Below are 19,503 nucleotides of genomic sequence, written 5' to 3' on the forward strand. Positions count from 1 at the left end.
TCGCCTCGCCTCGCCTCAAGTCTCCCGCCTCGCCTCACCTTGTCTCGCCTCGCCTCAAGTCTCCAGCCTCGCCTCGCCTCAAGTCTCCCGCCTCACCTCAAGTCTCTCGCCTCGCCTCGCCTCAAGTCTCCCGCCTCGCCTCGCCTCCAGCCTCTAGCCTCGCCTCGCCTCAAGTCTCCCGCCTCGCCTCACCTTGCCTCGCCTCGCCTCAAGTCTCCCACCTCGCCTCACCTTGCCTCGCCTCGCCTCAAGTCTCCAGCCTCGCCTCGCCTCAAGTCTCCCGCCTCGCCTCACCTTGCCTCGCCTCGCCTCAAGTCTCCCACCTCGCCTCACCTTGCCTCGCCTCGCCTCAAGTCTCCAGCCTCGCCTCGCCTCAAGTCTCCGGCCTCGCCTCGCCTCAAGTCTCCCGCCTCGCCTCACCTTGCCTCGCCTCGCCTCAAGTCTCCCACCTCGCCTCACCTTGCCTCGCCTCGCCTCAAGTCTCCGGCCTCGCCTCAAGTCTCCAGCCTCGCCTCACCTCGCCTCAAGTCTCCAGCCTCGCCTCGCCTCGCCTCAAGTCTCCAGCCTCGCCTCGCCTCGCCTCAAGTCTCCAGCCTCGCCTCGCCTCGCCTCAAGCCTCCAGTCTCGCCTCGTCTCCAGCCTCGCCTCGCCTCAAGCCTCCAGCCTCCAGCCTCGCCTCGCCTCAAGTCTCCAGCCTCCAGCCTCGTCTCACCTCAGGTCTCCAGCCTCGCCTCGCCTCAAGTCTCTAGCTTCGCCTTGCGTCCCCAGCCTTGCCTCGCCTCGCGTCCACAGCCTCGCCTCACCGTCCCCAGCCTCGCCTCACCTCGCTTCAAGTCTCCATCCTCGCCTCGCCTCAAGTCTCCAGCCTCACCTCACCTCACCTCACCTCAAGTCTCCAGCCTCCAGCCTCGCCTCAAGTCTCCAGCCTCCAGCCTCGCCTCACTTCGCCTCAAGTCTCCAGCCTCCAGCCTCGCCTCAAGCCTCAAGCCTCAAGCCTCCAGCCTCGCCTCAAGCCTCAAGTCTCCAGCCTCGCCTCGCATGGCCTCAAGTCTCCAGCCTCGCTTCAAGTCTCCAGCCTTGCCTCACCTCAAGCCTCCAGCCTCGCCTCAAGCCTCCAGCCTCGCCTCAAGCCTCCAGCCTCGCCTCGCCTCAAGTCTCCAGCCTCCAGCCTCCAGCCTCACCTCAAGCTTCCAGCCTCGCCTCACCTCGCCTCAAATCTCCAGCCTCGCCTCACCTCGCCTCAAGTCTCCAGCCTCGCCTCGCCTCAAGTCTCCAGCCTCACCTCACCTCAAGTCCCCAGCCTCGCCTCGCCTCGCCTCAAGTCTCCAGCCTCGCCTCACCTCGCCTCAAGTCTCCAGCCTCGCCTCGCTTTGCCTCAAGTCTCCAGCCTCGCCTCGCCTCAAGTCTCCAGCCTCGCCTCGCCTCCAGCCTCCAGCATCGCCTCGCCTCCAGCCTCCAGCCTCGCCTCAGCTCACGTTGCCTCGTCCCCAGCCTCATCTCGCCTCGCCTCGCGTCCCCAGCCTCGCCTCACCTCAAGTCTCCAGCCTCCAGCCTCGCCTCAAGCCTCCAGCCTCGCCTCAAGTCTCCAGCCTCTAGCCTCGCCTCACTTCGCCTCAAGTCTCCAGCCTCGCCTCAAGCCTCTAGCCTCACCTCGCCTCGCCTCAAGTACCCAGCCTCGCCTCACCTCAAGTCTCCAGCCTCCAGCCTCGCCTCAAGCCTCAAGTCTCCAGCCTCGCCTCGCATGGCCTCAAGTCTCCAGCCTCGCTTCAAGTCTCCAGCCTCGCCTCACCTCAATTCTCCAGCCTCACCTCGCCTTAAGTCTCTAACCTCCAGACTCGCATCACTTTGCCTCAAGTCACCAGCCTCCAGCCTCGCCTCACCTCAGGTCTCCAGCCTTGCCTCGCCTCAAGTCTCTAGCTTCGCCTCGCGTCCCCAGCCTCGCCTCGCCTCGCGTCCCCAGCCTCGCCTCGCCTCGCGTCCCCAGCCTCGCCTCGCCTCGCGTCCCCAGCCTCGCCTCGCCTCGCGTCCCCAGCCTCGCCTCGCCTCGCGTCCCCAGCCTCGCCTCGCCTCGCGTCCCCAGCCTCGCCTCGCCTCGCGTCCCCAGCCTCGCCTCGCCTCGCGTCCCCAGCCTCGCCTCGCGTCCCCAGCCTCGCCTCGCCTCGCGTCCCCAGCCTCGCCTCGCGTCCCCAGCCTCGCCTCGCCTCGCGTCCCCAGCCTCGCCTCGCCTCGCGTCTCCAGCCTCACCTCGCCTTAAGTCTCTAACCTCCAGACTCGCATCACTTTGCCTCAAGTCTCCAGCCTCGCCTCACCTCAGGTCTCCAGCCTCGCCTCGCCTCAAGTCTCTAGCTTCGCCTCGCGTCCCCAGCCTCGCCTCGCCTCGCGTCCACAGCCTCGCCTCGCCTCGCGTCCACAGCCTCGCCTCACCTTGCCTCAAGTCCCCAGCCTCATCTTGCCTTGCCTCAAGTCTCCAGCCTCGCCTCACCTCAAGTCTCCAGCCTCGCCTCATCTCGCCTCAAGTCTCCAGTCTCACCTCACCTCTAGTCTCCAGCCTCACCTCGCCTCGCCTCGCCTGAAGTCTCCAGCCTCGCCTCACCCCCAGCCTCGCCTCACCTCAAGTCTCCAGCCTCGCCTCGTCCCCAGCCTCGCCTCAGCTCACGTTGCCTCGTCCCCAGCCTCATCTCGCCTCGCCTCGCGTCCCCAGCCTCGCCTCGCCTCGCGTCCCCAGCCTCGCCTCGCCTCGCATCCACAGCCTCGCCTCACCTTGCCTCAAGTCCCCAGCCTCGCCTAGCCTAGCCTCGTCCCCAGCCTCGTCTTGCCTCGCCTCAAGTCTCCAGCCTCGCCTCAAGCCTCCAGCCTCGCCTCATCTCGCCTCAAGTCTCCAGCCTCGCCTCGCCTCGCCTCAATTCTCCAGCCTCACCTCGCCTCAAGTCCCCAGCCTCCTCTCGCCTCGCCTCAAGTCCCCAGCCTCGCCTCGTCTGAAGTCTCCAGCCTCGCCTCGTCCCCAGCCTCGCCTCACCTCAAGTCCCCAGCCTCGCCTCGTCCCCAGCCTCGCCTCACCTCAAGTCTCCAGCCTCCAGCCTGACCTCAAGTCTCCAGCCTCCAGCCTCGCCTCAAGTCTCCAGCCTCCAGCCTCGCCTCACTTCGCCTCAAGTCTCCAGCCTCGCCTCGCCTCTAGTCTCCAGCCTCGCCTCGTCCCCAGCCTCGCCTCACCTCAAGTCTCCTCTCGCCTCACCTCGCCTCAAGTCTCCAGCCTCGCCTCGCCTTGCCTCAATTCTCCAGCCTCCAGCCTCGCCTCAAGCCTCAAGTCTCCAGTCTCGCCTCGCATGGCCTCAAGTCTCCAGCCTCGCTTCAAGTCTCCAGCCTCGCCTCACCTCAAGCCTCCAGCCTCGCATCACCTCGCCTCAAGTCTCCAGCCTCGCCTCGCCTCAAGTCTCCAGCCTCACCTCAAGCTTCCAGCCTCGCCTCACCTCAAGTCTCTGGCCTCGCCTCAAGCCACTAGCCTCCAGCCTCACCTCGCCTCAAGTCTCCAGCCTCGCATCACCTCGCCTCAAGTCTCCAGCCTCGCCTCGCCTCAAGTCTCCAGCCTCACCTCAAGCTTCCAGCCTCGCCTCACCTCAGGTCTCCAGCCTCGCCTCGCCTCAAGTCTCTAGCTTCGCCTCGCGTCCCCAGCCTCGCCTCACCTCGCGTCCCCAGCCTCGCCTCGCCTCGCATCCACAGCCTCGCCTCACCTTGCCTCAAGTCCCCAGCCTCGCCTAGCCTAGCCTCGTCCCCAGCCTCGTCTTGCCTCGCCTCAAGTCTCCAGCCTCGCCTCAAGCCTCCAGCCTCGCCTCATCTCGCCTCAAGTCTCCAGCCTCGCCTCGCCTCAAGTCTCCTCTCGCCTCACCTCGCCTCAAGTCTCCAGCCTCGCCTCGCCTCGCCTCAATTCTCCAGCCTCGCCTCGCCTCAAGTCTCTAGCTTCGCCTCGCGTCCCCAGCCTCGCCTCACCTCGCGTCCCCAGCCTCGCCTCGCCTCGCATCCACAGCCTCGCCTCACCTTGCCTCAAGTCCCCAGCCTCGCCTAGCCTAGCCTCGTCCCCAGCCTCGTCTTGCCTCGCCTCAAGTCTCCAGCCTCGCCTCAAGCCTCCAGCCTCGCCTCATCTCGCCTCAAGTCTCCAGCCTCGCCTCGCCTCAAGTCTCCAGCCTCGCCTCAAGTCTCCAGCCTCGCCTCGCCTCGCCTCAATTCTCCAGCCTCACCTCGCCTCAAGTCCCCAGCCTCCTCTCGCCTCGCCTCAAGTCCCCAGCCTCGCCTCGCCTCGCCTCTAGTCTCCAGCCTCGCCTCGTCCCCAGCCTCACCTCGCCTGAAGTCTCCAGCCTCGCCTCGTCCCCAGCCTCGCCTCACCTCAAGTCCCCAGCCTCGCCTCGTCCCCAGCCTCGCCTCACCTCAAGTCTCCAGCCTCCAGCCTGACCTCAAGTCTCCAGCCTCCAGCCTCGCCTCAAGTCTCCAGCCTCCAGCCTCGCCTCACTTCGCCTCAAGTCTCCAGCCTCGCCTCGCCTCTAGTCTCCAGCCTCGCCTCGTCCCCAGCCTCGCCTCACCTCAAGTCTCCTCTCGCCTCACCTCGCCTCAAGTCTCAAGTCTCCAGCCTCGCCTCGCATGGCCTCAAGTCTCCAGCCTCGCTTCAAGTCTCCAGCCTCGCCGCACCTCAAGCCTCCAGCCTCGCCTCACCTCGCCTCAAATCTCCAGCCTCGCCTCACCTCGCCTCAAGTCTCCAGCCTCGCCTCGCCTCAAGTCTCCAGCCTCATCTCACCTCACCTCAAGTCTCCAGCCTCGCCTCGTCCCCAGCCTCGCCTCGCCTCGCGTCCCCAGCCTCGCCTCGCCTTTAGTCTCCAGCCTCGCCTCGTCCCCAGCCTCGCCTCACCTCAAGTCTCCAGCCTCGCCTCGTCCCCAGCCTCGCCTCAGCTCACGTTGCCTCGTCCCCAGCCTCATCTCGCCTCGCCTCAAGTCCCCAGCCTCGCCTAGCCTAGCCTCATCCCCAGCCTCGTCTTGCCTCGCCTCAAGTCCCCAGCCTCGCCTCGCCTCACCTCAAGTCTCCAGCTTCGCCTCACCTCTAGTCTCCAGCCTCACCTCGCCTCGCCTCGCCTGAAGTCTCCAGCCTCGCCTCGTCCCCAGCCTCGCCTCAGCTCAAGTCCCCAGCCTCATCTCGCCTCGCCTCAAGTACCCAGCCTCCAGCCTCGCCTCAAGCCTCCAGCCTCGCCTCATCCCGCCTCAAGTCTCCAACCTCCAGCCTCGCCTCAAGCCTCCAGCCTCGCCTCATCCCGCCTCAAGTCTCCAGCCTCGCCTCGCCTCCAGCCTCCCCTCGCCTCAAGTCCCCAGCCTCCAGCCTTGCCTCACCTCAAGTCTCCAGTCTCCAGCCTCGACTCGCCTCACCTGGTTTCCAGCCTCGCCTCGCCTCAAGTCTCCAGCTTCGCCTCGCCTCACCTCGCCTCGCCTCAAGTCTCCAGCCTCCAGCCTCGCCTCTCCTCAAGTCCACAGCCTCCAGCCTCAAGTCGCCTCACCTCGTCTCCAGCCTTACCTCGCCTCGCCTCGCCTGGTTTCCAGCCTCGCCTCGCCTCAAGTCTCCAGCTTCCAGCCTCGCCTCACCTTGCCTCAAGTCTCCAGCCTCCAGCCTCGACTCAAGTCTCCAGCCTCCAGCCGCGCCTCGCCTGGTCTCCAGCCTCGCCTCGCCTCGCCTCAAGTCTCCAGCCTCCAGCTGCGCCTCGCCTCGCCTCGCCTCAACTCTCCAGCCTCCAGCCTCGCCTCGCCTCAAGTCTCCAGCCTCCAGCCTCGCTGTGCCTCGCCTCAAGTCTCCAGCCTCCAGCCTCGCCTCGCCTCAAGTCTCCAGCCTCCAGCCTCGCCTCGCCTCAAGTCTCCAGCCTCCAGCCTCGCCTCGCCTCAAGTCCCCAGCCTCGACTCGCCTCACCTTGTCTCCAGCCTCACCTCGCCTCGCCTCACGTGGTTTCCAGCCTCCAGCCTCGCCTCGCCTCTCCTCAAGTCTCCAGCCTCCAGCCTCACCTCGCCTCGCCTCAAGTCTCCAGCCTCCAGCTTCGACTCGCCTCGTCTCCAGCCTCAAGCCTCGTCTCTCCTCAAGTCCCCAGCCTCCAGCCTCGACTCTCCTCACCTTGTCTCCAGCCTCACCTCGCCTCGCCTCACCTGGTTTCCAGCCTCGCCTCGACTCGTCTCCAGCCTCCAGCCTCGCCTCGCCTCAAGTCCCCAGCCTCCAGCCTCGCCTCACCTCAAGTCTCCAGCCTCTAGCCTCACCTCAAGTCTCCAGCCTCCAGCCTCGCCTCTCCTCAAGTCCCCAGCCTCCAGCCTCGACTCGCCTCACCTAGTCTCCAGCCTCACCTCGCCTCGCCTCACCTGGTTTCCAGCCTCCAGCCTCGCCTCGCCTCGCCTCAGGTCTCCAGTCTCCAGCCTCACCTCGCCTCGCCTCAAGTCTCCAGCCTCCAGCCTCCAGCCTCGCCTCTCCTCAAGTCCCCAGCCTCCAGCCTCGCCTCTCCTGAAGTCGCCAGCCTCCAGCCTCGACTCGCCTCACCTAGTCTCCAGCCTCACCTCGCCTCGCCTCACCTGGTTTCCAGCATCCAGCCTCGCCTCTCCTGAAGTCGCCAGCCTCCAGCCTCGACTCGCCTCACCTCGTCTCCAGCCTTACCTCGCCTCGCCTGGTTTCCAGCCTCGCCTCGCCTCAAGTCTCCAGCTTCCAGCCTCGCCTCGCCTCGCCTCGCCTCAAGTCTCCAGCCTCGCCTCAATTCTCCAGCCTCCAGCCTCGCCTCGCCCCAAGTCTCCAGTCTCCGGCCTCGCCCTGTCTCCAGCCTCCAGCCTCGCCCCAAGTCTCTTGTCTCCAACCTCCAGCCTCTAGCCTCTTGCCAAACCAAGCCAAGTCTCTAGCCTCTAGCTTCAAGCTTGTAGATTTCTGCCTCGTCCTGCCTGCCTGCTAAGCCTCATCCTTGCCTAGTTCTGGGGCCCAAGCCAGAGGCAAGACCCAGGTACTGGGTCCTTGTCCAGACTGTGGCTCAGAGTCCAAGCCCGGGCTCCTAGCTCCCTTGTTCAGTCCTTCTCCAGGTTCCTGGTTTTCCTGTCCATGTCCTTGCCATCGCCCTGTATCCTAGTCCTGTCCCTAGTACTTCAGTGTCTGTGTCTTGCACTTGGGTCCGTTCCCAGCCACCGCCCTTATGATAGAAGTATTGCCCTGCAACCAGTGTCTGCAGCTTTGGCTCGCCTGTAACCCTTGCCTGCACAGCTGTCAAGTTCAGCTGCTGGAGCAAGATAAGGAACTGTCTATTGTTGTTTTAAACTGTCTCCGTGTCCACACCTTTGCTAGGTAGGTCCAGCTGTTTGCCGCGACCTTGTGTTGGGAACTGTCCCTCTGTTCTGTGTACGAGTCCCAGCCCTATGTCATGCTCCCTAGGAGTGGTCCTGACTCTGAGTAGAGCCCCGGCCCCAAGTCCTGATCCCAAGGAGGGGTCCTGGCTCTGTGTTCCATATCTCTGCGTTCCTGTCCTCCCTCACCAAATGCCTCGAGGAACCCAAGCCATGTTCAGTCCTGTAGTCACGTCATGTCCGAGCCTAGTTCTGGGGTCCGAGCCCGAGTCAAGACCCAGGTTCTGGATCCTTGTCCAGTCTCTGGCTCGGAGTCCAAGCCCAGGCTCCTAGTTCCCAGTTCCTAGTCCTGATCCCACTTGCCTAGCCAATGTCCTAGCCCAAGTCTGTGCTCTTGTCCCAGCTCCTAGTCTGCATCCAGTCACGTCCCTAACTCTAGTCCTGTCCTGTCCTTGTACTTCAGTGTCTGTGTCTTGCATTTGGGTCTGCCACTAGTGCCCCCTCATGACACCTTTATTCTTTCCCCATCTTTCGTCTTTCTTTATATCATAATCCATCTCACATTTTCGAGTGCTGATGACAATTGCACAGCTCTAATTTCTCCATAATTCTTCTTAACTTGGTGAGCATGGACATCAATTTCTTTTTTTTTTTACATATTTCCAGGCTCCATAATATTTTCTTGTTTTACAGCTTCTAGTTTTGAGTTCTCCAGCAAGTGGAGACATTTTCTGATATTGGATCTTGAACAACCCATTTAGAAGTATGAAGTAGAAGGTTTCCATCAGAAAACTATAATCTATTCAGACTCCAATCTCTTAGTTCTGGTGTCATCCTCATAAATATTTTTTCGCATTTTCTTTAGCGTTTCTTTATTATTTTATAGTATAAAGCCAAGAACTGCAAAGGTCTTTCTCCAATACTTCTTTATTATTTTATAGTGTGAAGACCAGAATTGCAAAAGTGTCTTGACTAGTACCTTATACAAGTTTAATATAACTCCAGTATCTTTAAAAAATTTGAGCCCTGGAAACAAATTCAATAATTTTGTTAGCAATTTTAATTATTATGATGACTTTCACTAATGACTGGAATCATTCATTCGTATCCTTTTACTTTTCCACCTTTACAGCTTTTTTTTCTAAGCTGTGTTATTTGCTTTTTCCAACCAAAATGCATTGCCTTAAGTTTATCCACCTTAAAGTTAATTTTTCATTAGGAGGTATTTTAATATTAGCTTTCTGGTGCTTCTGGCAAGGCTACATTAGTTCCACTTCTTAGCATTAGGAACTCTACCAATTTGAAAGCTGCAGCAATTGAACTCAAGCTGTGGAGCCAAACAGCACAGAAACAGGATCATTAGCCCAGCTCACTCATTCTGACCAAGTTGCCAAATGAGCCAATTTGCCTACATTTGGTTCCTGTCCTCCCTCGACCAAGTCAAGGCTTCGTGTTCCCGTCCTGTCCATGTGCCTCATCCTGTGCTGGAGTTCCCTCGTCTTGCCCTGGAGTCTCTCATTCTGTCCTGTAGCCTCGACTAGTCCTGTCTCCCAAGACCACATCATGTCTTCACCTAGTTCCGGAGTCCGAGTCCGAGTCAAGATCCAGGTTCTGTGTCCTTGGCCAGTCTCTGGCTCAGAGTCCAGACCCGAGCCTCGTCATGTCCTCGCCTCGTTCCGGGGTCCGAGCCCGAGTCAAGACCCAGGTTCTGGGTCTTTGTCCAGTCTCTGGCTTGAAGTCCAAGCCCAGGCTCCTAGTCCCGGTCCCGCTTGCCTAGCCAATGTTCTAGCCCAAGTCTGTGTTCTTGTCCCAGCTGCTAGTCTGCATCCAGCCATGTCCCTAACTCTAGTCTCTAGTCCTGTTCTGTTCCTAGTACTTCAGTGTCTGTGTCTTGCACTTGGGTCCGCCACCAATAACCCCCGTTGTGACAGTTCTTGGATCAAATTTCTGATCTCTTAGTTTAAGCTCATGTATAAAGCTGAATGATGTAGTATGTTTTATGCCACTAGTCATGTTATTGGTACTCAGAACATAAACTGTGTTCAATCACCATGGTACTTCACCTGAAAATTGTTGTGCTATTCTGGAAGTACAGGAGATAATATTTCTTAGATAATGAAAAGATGCTTTGATTTATTTTTCAGCTTTGAAGATATAACAGCAGAAGCATTGCAATCTAGTAACCTTTTGTTAGAGGTTTTCTTTGCTCTAGTGTTTGAAATTAATATTCCTTCTTTATGTCAGTAATTTTTGTGGTGAGATTACTTTGAAAGAATTGCTGGTATAAAATGAAGAACATTTGCATTTAGATAGCAGATTCACAACCTCAAACTCTTACAAAACACTTTGTATCCCATTACATTCCTTTGAAGTACTGCCATAATTATATTTTATATAAATCAAAGTTCCACAATGCACAATGTGTCAATGACCAAATGATTTGTTTTCGTGATGATAGTTGAGAGATAATCATCTTGCATTTCTTTGGTATTCACCAGACAAGGGAAATGTGGTTTACTGTCTCTCCTGAAAACAGCTTCTCCAATATGCAGCACTGCCATAGTACTGTGGTAGAGTGTCAGTCTGAAGTACGATATCCATTTCTCTTGAATTGGACTTGTATCCATAGCATTTTGCTTCATGGATATGCATATTATTAACTAAGATACAGTAAATTATGAGTGGGAAAATTTGCATGCACTTTTCAATGATTGTATTAAATAATGAGAAGAGAAAATTACATTAGTTGAGGGAATTGAGACTGCATTTTGATATATCAAAAATGTTTTATATTCAGAAATGTAAGAATTTAAAAAATGAGAATAATCAGTGCCACAGAATGCAAGATATTTTCGCCACTGGACAACGCCATCTCGGGGATAACATAATCTAGATTTTTTGATTGTATCTGGGATTAAAGCTCGACCTCTCATCTTAAAAGACAATTTGCAAGCGTAATCTATAGCCTTAAAGTTTATCATTCAAGGAATAGATGTTTATCTTCTTTCCATTATTTTGAACAAGTGGTGAATGCCAACAGTGAAGTCTACAGTCAAGAGAGTAAATTCTAAGAAAATTAGACAGAAGGCCAAATAAAGGCTGACAATTTGCATTTGTGCATTTTTGGAGCAAACCTCAATTGTTAGTTAATATAATCATCCAGCAATATTCAGGTTCACCTCAGCAAAACAAAAGTTGAGAAGAAAGCAGTGACATTATTAAATGCTTTATGATATAATCTTTTGCAATAGGACAGAACTATTTTAATCCATTATGTTGTATATGCTACTAGAGGGAGATGGAATGAAAATGAAGGAGGACAAGCCATTGTTCACCCCATCTGGAGTAAATCATTTGTTCATAGAATATGTAAAGGATGGTCATAATTTACTCTTGCTTTTTAATGCAGTCTGGGAGATTAAGCTTGCAGTTTCATAGAAATGCTCAACATGTGCAGCAGTATTCAATTAAATTTCTTTGCAGTGTATTTTCAGACTGAGTTCCAAAGTGTGGACTGAGAGTGGGAAGGGGGCAGGGAGAGGGGAATTATGGTTGAAAAAGGAGAAGGGAGAGAGGCATCATGGATTGGAAAGGGGGAAGGGAGCAGAATGCACCAGGGAGACATTCTGTAATGACCAATAAACCAATTGTTTGGAATCAAATGAACTGGCCTGCTGTCTCAGGGATGGGTGTGTCTGCACCCGTGCTCCCCCCACCTCTGGGACTCCTTTGCTGCCATTTGTCCTACACCACAAAGAAAAGTGGTGAAGGCAAGGCAGTAGATATTGTCTACATGGAATTTAGTAAGGCCTTTGACAAGGTCCCGCATGGGAGATTAGTCTCACTTGGCATTCAAGATGAGATAGTAAATTGGATTAGATATTGCCTTTGCGGAAGAAACCAGAGAGTCATAGCAGATGGCTGCTTCTCTGACTGGAGGCTTGTTACTAGTGGTGTTCTGCAGACATCTGTGCTGGGTCTGTTGTTGCTTGTCATCCATATCAACGATCTGGATGATAATGTGATGAACTGAATCACCACATGTGGGGATGCATCAAAATCAGGGACGTAGTGGACAGCGAGAAAGGCTATCACGGCTTGCAGCGGGGGGAGGGTGTGATAAATGTCAGATGGAATTTCATGCAGACAAGTGCGAGGTGTTACATTTTGGGAGGACACAGTGAAAAGTAGGGCACTGAGGAGTGTGGTAGAACAGAGGGATCTGGGAATACAGGTCCATAATTTCTTGAAAGTGGCAGCACAGCTAAGGGTCATGAAGAAAGCTTCTGGCACATTGGCCTTCATAAATTAAAGTGTTAATACAGGAGTTGGGTTTGTTATGTGGATGTTGTACAAGGCATTGATAAGACCTAATTTGGAAGATTGTGCGCAAGTTAGGTCACCTACCTACAGGAAAGATAGCAATAAGATTGAAAGAGTGCAGAAGAAATTTACAGGATGTTGCAAGGACTTGAGGACCTTCATTATAGGGAAATATTGAGAAGGTTAGGAATACAGAAAATGAGGGGAGATTTAATAGAGCTATAAAAAAAGTTATGAAGGGTATAGTTAATATTAATGCAAGCAGGCTTTTTTCCCCACTGAGGTTGGGTGAGATTACAACTAGAAGTCATGGGTTAAGGTTGAAAGGTGAAATGTTTAAGGAAAGCATGAGGGGGAATTTCTTCACTCAGAGGGTGGCAAGAATATAGAACAAGCTGCCAGTGGAAGTGGTGGATGTGGGTTCAATTTCAACATTTAAGAGAAATTTGGATAGGTACATAGATGGGAGGGCTATGGTCTTGGTTCAGGTCAATAGGACTAGGCAGATTAATGTCTGGCATGGGCTAGATGAGCTGAAGGGTCTGATTCTGTGCTGTAATGTTCTATGACTCTAAAAAGGAAAACAGGACATGGAATTCCAGTAATGTTCTAATAAAAATATTTCCACATGTTCCACGCACAACTTTATCAATATCATATTGATTTTTTTCAGCACTATTTTTCAGACATAAGATTTGATGGTGAGAATAAGGAGAATAATTGCCTCCATTTCTAGTTCGATGAATTACAGAGATGAAAACTTAGTGGAAAAATAATGAAGTTGCAATCAATGCCTATGTTGAGCTTGAGTGAAGAACGTCACTGCTCCATAGTTGAAGCATTTTGTGTTTGTTTGATTCAACACTCATTCCAGGGATATTGCCTCTGACCTTGTCATTCTATTCAGTATTAGGATATTATCTTATGCAAATGATAACATCATAGAATTTCTGTCATTGAGCACAATGTTTTTATTTGTTATTCAACTAAATTTGTATGAAAATGTGATTTAATCAAATGAAGTCAGGGAGTTACTATTTGGATCATTAATTATTTTCCAATTGCTCTGTGTATTTGACATACAAATGCATAGGAGTACTTGGGCATGCACTGTAGTGAATAATGCTATGTATAAGACTTGCATCATATAAAACATAAAACATAGAACAGAAAATCTACAGCACATTACAGGCCCTTTGACCCACAATGTTGTGCCGACCATGTAACCTACTCTAGAAGCTGCCTAGAATTTCCCTACCGCATTGCCCTCTATTTTTCTAAGCTCTATGTACCTATCCAAGAGTCTCTTAAAAGGCCCTGTTGTATCTGCCCCTACCACCTTTGATGGCAGTGCATTCCATGCGCCCACCACTCTGTGTGAAAAATCTTTCTCTGACATTCCCCCTTGTACCTAGATCCAAGCACCTTAATAACCCATCAGTTAATAACTCATCAGGGGCGATTGATAACTTTGTGGCCTAAGGTAGAAAGAGATGAGTTATCAATTTCAGACTTTCTGCATTATCACTCAAAGCGTTGAACTGCACGTGCATGTAACAAGAGCTGTATAACTCACCTCCTTCTACCTTAGGCCACAAACTTATCAATCACGCCTGCTGCGAACACTTTCTGGAGGTCCAAGATCTGTATGCTCCTCGACCGCTGGACTAAGTGTGTAAATGTAGGAGGGGATTATGTTGAAAAATAAATGTGCTAGATTTTCTAAAATTGACTCCTTCTACCTTAGGCCACGAATTTATCAATCACCCCTTGATAATATATGAGCTCTTATTTTAACTCCTTCCTGAAGAGATAAATGATTACAAGGTCTTCGGCATAAATATTAGAGTTTAATCATTTAGTGTAGAAAACAGATTCTATTATGAGTCATATCATATTTTTTGCCACACTGCTCATGAGCTTGTCCAGGCTTTCCAATCTACTTTGTTCTCGATACTTGAACAGTACTTCTGGTTTTCCATACTAAGTTGGTTTTGTTACTTGCATCTCTCAAGCTTCTTTTAATTATTAGAGAATCACCCCAACAAACTCACACTGACCAATTATACCCATGTGACCAATTAACCTACTAACTCTGTGTCTTTGGAATGTGGAAGGAGACTGGAGCTCCTGGAGGAAACCCATACAGTTATAGGGAGAGTATCATGGCAGTGCTCAGTCAGGACAGACTGGAGAGATCTTCTTGTGAGGCTTTATATGTAGAACTGAGAAATAAGAGAGGCATGATCGTGTTAACGGGATTACATTTTAGATCACTCAATAGTCCACAAGAATTAGAGGAGCGAATTTGTAGAGAGATTGCACACTGTTGCAAGAAACATAAGGTAGGAGATCTTAACTTTCCACATATTGACCAGGACTCCCATACTGTAAAAGGGCTGAATGTGAAAGGGGTTGTAAACGTTTTCAGGAAGGTTTCCTTAATCAGTGTATAGAAGTCTCAGATAGAGTGAATGCAATACCAGCTCTCCTATTAGGGAGAGGTAATTATGGAAAACGATAGTTCTGGCCACTGGGGAGATTCTAAATTAAAAAAAGGCCAATTTTGATGGTATGAGATAGGATCTGGCAAGTGTATGGATTGGGACAGGTTGTTTTCTGGCAAAGGTGTAATTGGTAAATGGGAAACCTTCAAAAGTGAAATTTTGAGAGTACAGAATTGGTCCTGTCAGAATAACAGACAAGGATAACAGGTTAAAGGATCCTTGGTTTTTGAGAGATGTTGATGCCTTGCCTAAGAAAAAGAAGGAGGTGCATAACAGGTATAGGCAGGCAGGAACAAATGAGGTACTTGAGAAGTATAAGAAATGCAAGAGAACACCTAATGAAATCAAGAGGGGTAAAAAATGGCATGAAGTTACTCTAGCAGATGAGATGAAGGAGAATCCTAAGGGCTCCTACAGATGTATTAAGAGCAAAAGACAGCAAGGAACAAAATTGGTCCTCTGGAAGATCAGAATGGTAGTGATGCGTGGACTCGAAAGAGCTAGGGAAGATCTTAAATAGATTTTTTGCACCTTGATTTACTCAGGAGATGGACGCAGTTTGTGTAGATGTAAGGCAATGCATCAAACAAGTCATGGACTGTGTACAGATCACAGAGGAGGGTGTGTTTGTTGTTTTGAGACAATTTAGGGTGGATAAATCCCCAGGGCTTGGCAATGTGTTCCCTTGGACCCTGTAGGAGGCTTGTGCAGAAATTTCAGGGTCCCTAGCAAAAATATTTAAAACATCTTTAGCCACAGGTGAGATGCCAGAGGATTGGAGGATAGCTAATGTTGTTCTGTTGTTTAAGAAAGGCTATATGATTAAGCTGGAAAATTAAGCCAGTGAGCCTGACATCAGTAGTAAGAAGGTAATTGGAAGGTATTCTAAGGGACCAGATATATAAGTATTTAGAGAGAGAGGGACTGATTAAGGATAGTCAACATTGCTATGTGCGTGGTAAGTCATGTCTAACCAATCTTATAGAATTTTTTGAGGAAGTTACCAGGAATGTTGATGAAGTAAAAGCAGTGGATGTTATCTACATGGACTTCAGCAAGGCACTTGACAAGGTCCCACATGGGAGTTTGATCAAAGAGATTCAGTCGCTTGGCATTCAAGATGAGGTGGTAAATTGCATTAAACGTTGGCTTCATGGGTGAAGCCAGAGAGAAGTAGTAGACTGTTGCCTCTCTGACTGGAGGCCTGTGACTACTGGTGAGCCGCAGGGATCGGTGCAGCGTCCCTTGTTGTTTGTCATCTATATCAATGATTTGAGTGAAGATGTGGTTAACTGAATCACCATATTTGTGGATGCCACCAAGACTGGGGGGTGTAGTAGACAGTGTGGAAGACCATCAAAGCTTGCAGCGGGATCTTGACCAGCTGTGAAAATGGGCTGGAAAATGGCAGATGGATTTTATGCAGACGAGTGTGAGGTTTTGCACTTTGGTAGGACCAACCAGGATAGGTCTTGCACAGTGAGTGGAAGGGCAGTGAAAAGTGCTGTAGAACAGAGTGATTTGAGAATACAGATACATAATTCCTTGAAGGTGACGGCACAGATAGAAAGGATGGTAAAGAAAGCTTTTGTCACATTGGCTTTCTTAAATCAATGAATACAGGAACTGGGATAGAAAACATAGAAAACCTACAGCACAATACAGGCCCTTTGGCCCACAGAGCTGTGCCGAACAGGTCCTTGCCTTAGAACTACCTAGGCTTACCCACAGCCCTCAATTTTTCTAAGCTCCATGTATCCATCCAGGAGTCTCTTAAAAGACCCTACCGTTTCTGCCTCCACCACTGCCGCCAGCAGCCCATTCCACACACTCACTATTCTCTGCGTAAAAAAAAAACAACAACAACTTACCCCTGACATCTCCTCTGTACCTGCTTCCAAGCACCTGCAAACTATGCCCTCTTGTGATAGCCATTTCAGCCCTGGGAAAAAGCCTCTGACTATCTACACGATCAATGCCTCTCATTATTTTGTACACCTCTATCAGGTCACCTCTCATCCTCTGTCACTCCAAGGAGAAAAGGCTGAGTTCACTCAACCTATTCTCATAAGGCATGCTCCCCAATCCAGGCAACATCCCTGTAAATGTCCTCTGCACCCTTTCTATGGTTTCCATATCCCTCCTGCAGTGAGGCAACCAGAATTGAGCACAGTACTCCAAGTGGGGTCTGACCAGGGTCCTGTATAGTTGCAACATTACCTCTCAGCTCTTAAACTCAGTAGGACTTTATTCTTTATCACATAGGATATTGAGGGGATATTTAGAGGAGATTGTATAGATAGATCCAAAGGTTCAAAGGTTCATTTATTAGGTCAAGCCCTATAAATGCAAGCAGGATTTTTCCTTGGAGGGTGAGTGAGATTACAACTAGAAGTCATGGGTTAAGAGTGAAAGGTAAAAGGTTTAAGGGATGCATGAGGGGAGCTTCTTCTCTCAGAGGGTGGTGAGATTGTGGAACGAGCTGCCAGTGGAAGTAGTGAATGTAGGGTAGATTTAGGAGAATGGGCAAAGAAGTGGCAGATGGAATACATATCAGGAAGTGTATGGTCATGCACTTTGGTAGAAGAAATTAAAGTGTAGACTATTTTCTAAGTGAAGAGAAAATTCAAAAATCAGACGTGCAAAGGGACTTGGGAGTCCTTGTGCAGGATTCCCCAAAGGTTAACTTGCAGGTTGAGTCTGTTGTGAGGAAGGCGAACACGATGTTAGCAGTCATTTCAACAGGACTAAAATTTAAAAGCAAGGATGTAATGTTGAGGCTTTATAAAGAACTGGTGACGCCTCACTTGAAGTATTGTGAGCAGTTTTGAGCCCCTTATCTAAGAAAGGATGTGCTGACATTAGAAAGGGTCCAAAGGAGGTTCACGAAAATGATTCCAGGATTGAAAGGCTTGTCACATGAGGGGCATTTGATGGCTCTGAGCCTGTATTCACTGGAATTCTGAAGAATGAAGGGTGACCTCATTGAAACATATCGAATGTCTCATTGCCTCGACAGAGTGGATGTGGAGAGGATGTTTCCAATGGTGAGAGAGTCTAAAGCCGGAGGATACAGCCTCAGAGTGGTGGGGTATCCTCTTAGAATGGAGATGAAGAATTTCCTTAGCCAGAGAGTGGTGGATCTGTGAGATTCATTGCCACAGGCAGCTGTGGAGTCCAGGTCTTTATGTATATTTAAGGCAGAGGTTGACAGATTCTCGATTGGTCTGAGCATGAGGGGATATGGGGAGAGGGTAGAGAGGTTAGGGCTGTGAGGGAAAGTGGATCAGCCATGATGAAATGGCGGAGCAGACTCGATGGGCCAAATATCCTAATCTGCTCCTATATCTTATGGTGTTATAGTCTTATGATTCTATGACTCTACAATAATAATAAATAAATAAATAAGCAATAAATATTGAGAACAGGAATCCATTGAGATAAAGAGTTCTTGAAGGTGAGACAGTAGCTTGTGGGAACAGCTCATTGATGGGGCAAGTGAAGTTAAGTGAAGTTATCCCCTCTGGTTCAAGAGTCTGATGATCGAGGAGTAATAACTGTTCCTGAACCTGGTGGTACAGGTCCTGAGGTTCCTGTACCTCCTTCCTGATGGCAGTAGTGAGAAGAGAGCATGAACTGGTTCGTGGGGAACCCAGATGATTGCTTTCCTGTCGCAGCGCTCTATAAAAATGTGCTGAATGGTGGGAATAACTTTACCTGTGATAGACTAGGGCATATCCACTAATTTTTGTAGGCTTTTCCATACTATACCAGGTCATGATGGAACCAATCTACAGTATATATTCTTCACCATGCATCTATAGAAGTTTGTCAAACTTTTAGATAACCTGCTGAATCTTCGCAAACTTCTAAGAAAGTAGAAGTGCCACGTAACATAATAGTACTTACATTCTAGACTCAGGACAGATCCTCTGGAATGGTAACGCAGGAATTTAAAGTTAAAGTTATAGTTAAGTTTGAAGTTAAAGTTATAGTAAATTTGAAGTTAAATTTAAAGTTTAAAGGCATTCAAAGCAAGTCTAAAAATCTGAAAATTAATTTGCCAGAGGCTTAGGCTGTTTGGATTTTGCAATGTTGAATTTACTCAGAACTTAGCCCTGTGTTATCCAAATAGACTGGATCACTAGCAAATGAAAACCGAAAACTTGCATTGCAATATGAAACCAGGTTATTAAACATTAATAGCTTAATTTCATAGACACTACTTTCAAATATACCAAATGTACACTAAGGACTCAGTTTTCCTATTGATTACTGGGTTCCCTACTGGTAAAAGGGATTGATCAAGCTACTGGAGGCCAAGACTTCATTTGTAAATGTGCTTTCTGAGGCTAGAGAAAATGTTATTTGCAATGAAATTAAAACAGCCATAGAAGCACCAGAGATGCTGATAATTAGGAATTATCTGACAGTACCCATCTGGTGCAGATTCATTTTATTTTTGTCAAAAAGTATTTAGAGAAAAATGTATTCTTAAAATTGAGGTACCAACCCTCGATCTGTTTAATATTCTGTGGTTAAAGCATTAGCACCTGTCTATATTCCAAGGTTTCTGTGAAGTTATGATTACTTTGCAATTAATCTGATGTTTTTTATCCTGGGAGATTACACATGGTATTTTTTATATCTCTTCTGTATTATGCACATGAAAGCTATTAATCACTGGCTTTTGTGTAAAGTTAGCTTGCACACAGTTTTATGTAAATGTCACAGAAGCTCACAAATATCTAGTGTCATAGCAGCTCACAAAACAAGAAGATTACAAAGATTTTTAAAGACATTTTGTTCAACGGGCCTGGGCTATTAGGTCTTTGAATCTTATTTTGTAAAACAAAATGCAGAAGGTGTCACTTCGACCTCTGTGGTTCTAATTAATTCCAAATAATTGCAAAACACATGCAAGATTTCCATCAGTTGATTGTGTTTTATTAGAAGAAGTTCAGTGCACTTGACAGAATCTGAGTTAATCAGCCATTTTAAACTTTACTGCTTTATATGTGTTCTGATCCATTCTTCAGTTCTGGCATTAATTTGATGTTACCTCATAAGCACTTGTTCTCAGGTGCTTCATTAATGACCTTAAATCCATCATAAAGTTGCAATTTTCATTAATAATTTTGCACTGCTCATTTTCTTTCACAAATCTTTGGTCCACCTCTGCAAGCCAAAAAATGTAGTTGAAGGAATTGCAAACAATTTTTAAATCTACCTTTCTTGAGAACACCGAGAAGCACTGTCATTTTACATCATCTCTTCGTGTACAGTAACAAAACTGCTTTCAAATTACTACTACCCCCAGACTGGAGTTTACCTTTTTGTCTAT

The 19,503-nt window shown here is 49.9% G+C and overlaps 1 protein-coding gene across 1 annotated transcript in view; it reads right to left on the reverse strand.

The window, feature by feature from the left end:
- Positions 1-19,227, reverse strand: part of gemin8 (gem (nuclear organelle) associated protein 8) — a 149,119-nt gene extending 129,892 nt beyond the window's left edge. Inside the window, exon 1 of the mRNA XM_072260689.1 lies at positions 19,222-19,227. The gene's annotated coding sequence lies outside the window, so the exon portion shown is untranslated. The remainder of the gene's footprint in view (positions 1-19,221) is intronic.
- Positions 19,228-19,503: the final 276 nt, after the last annotated feature.

Source organism: Mobula birostris, chromosome 6 (genome assembly GCF_030028105.1).
Source record: "Mobula birostris isolate sMobBir1 chromosome 6, sMobBir1.hap1, whole genome shotgun sequence".
Taxonomy (NCBI): Eukaryota; Metazoa; Chordata; class Chondrichthyes; order Myliobatiformes; family Myliobatidae; genus Mobula; species Mobula birostris.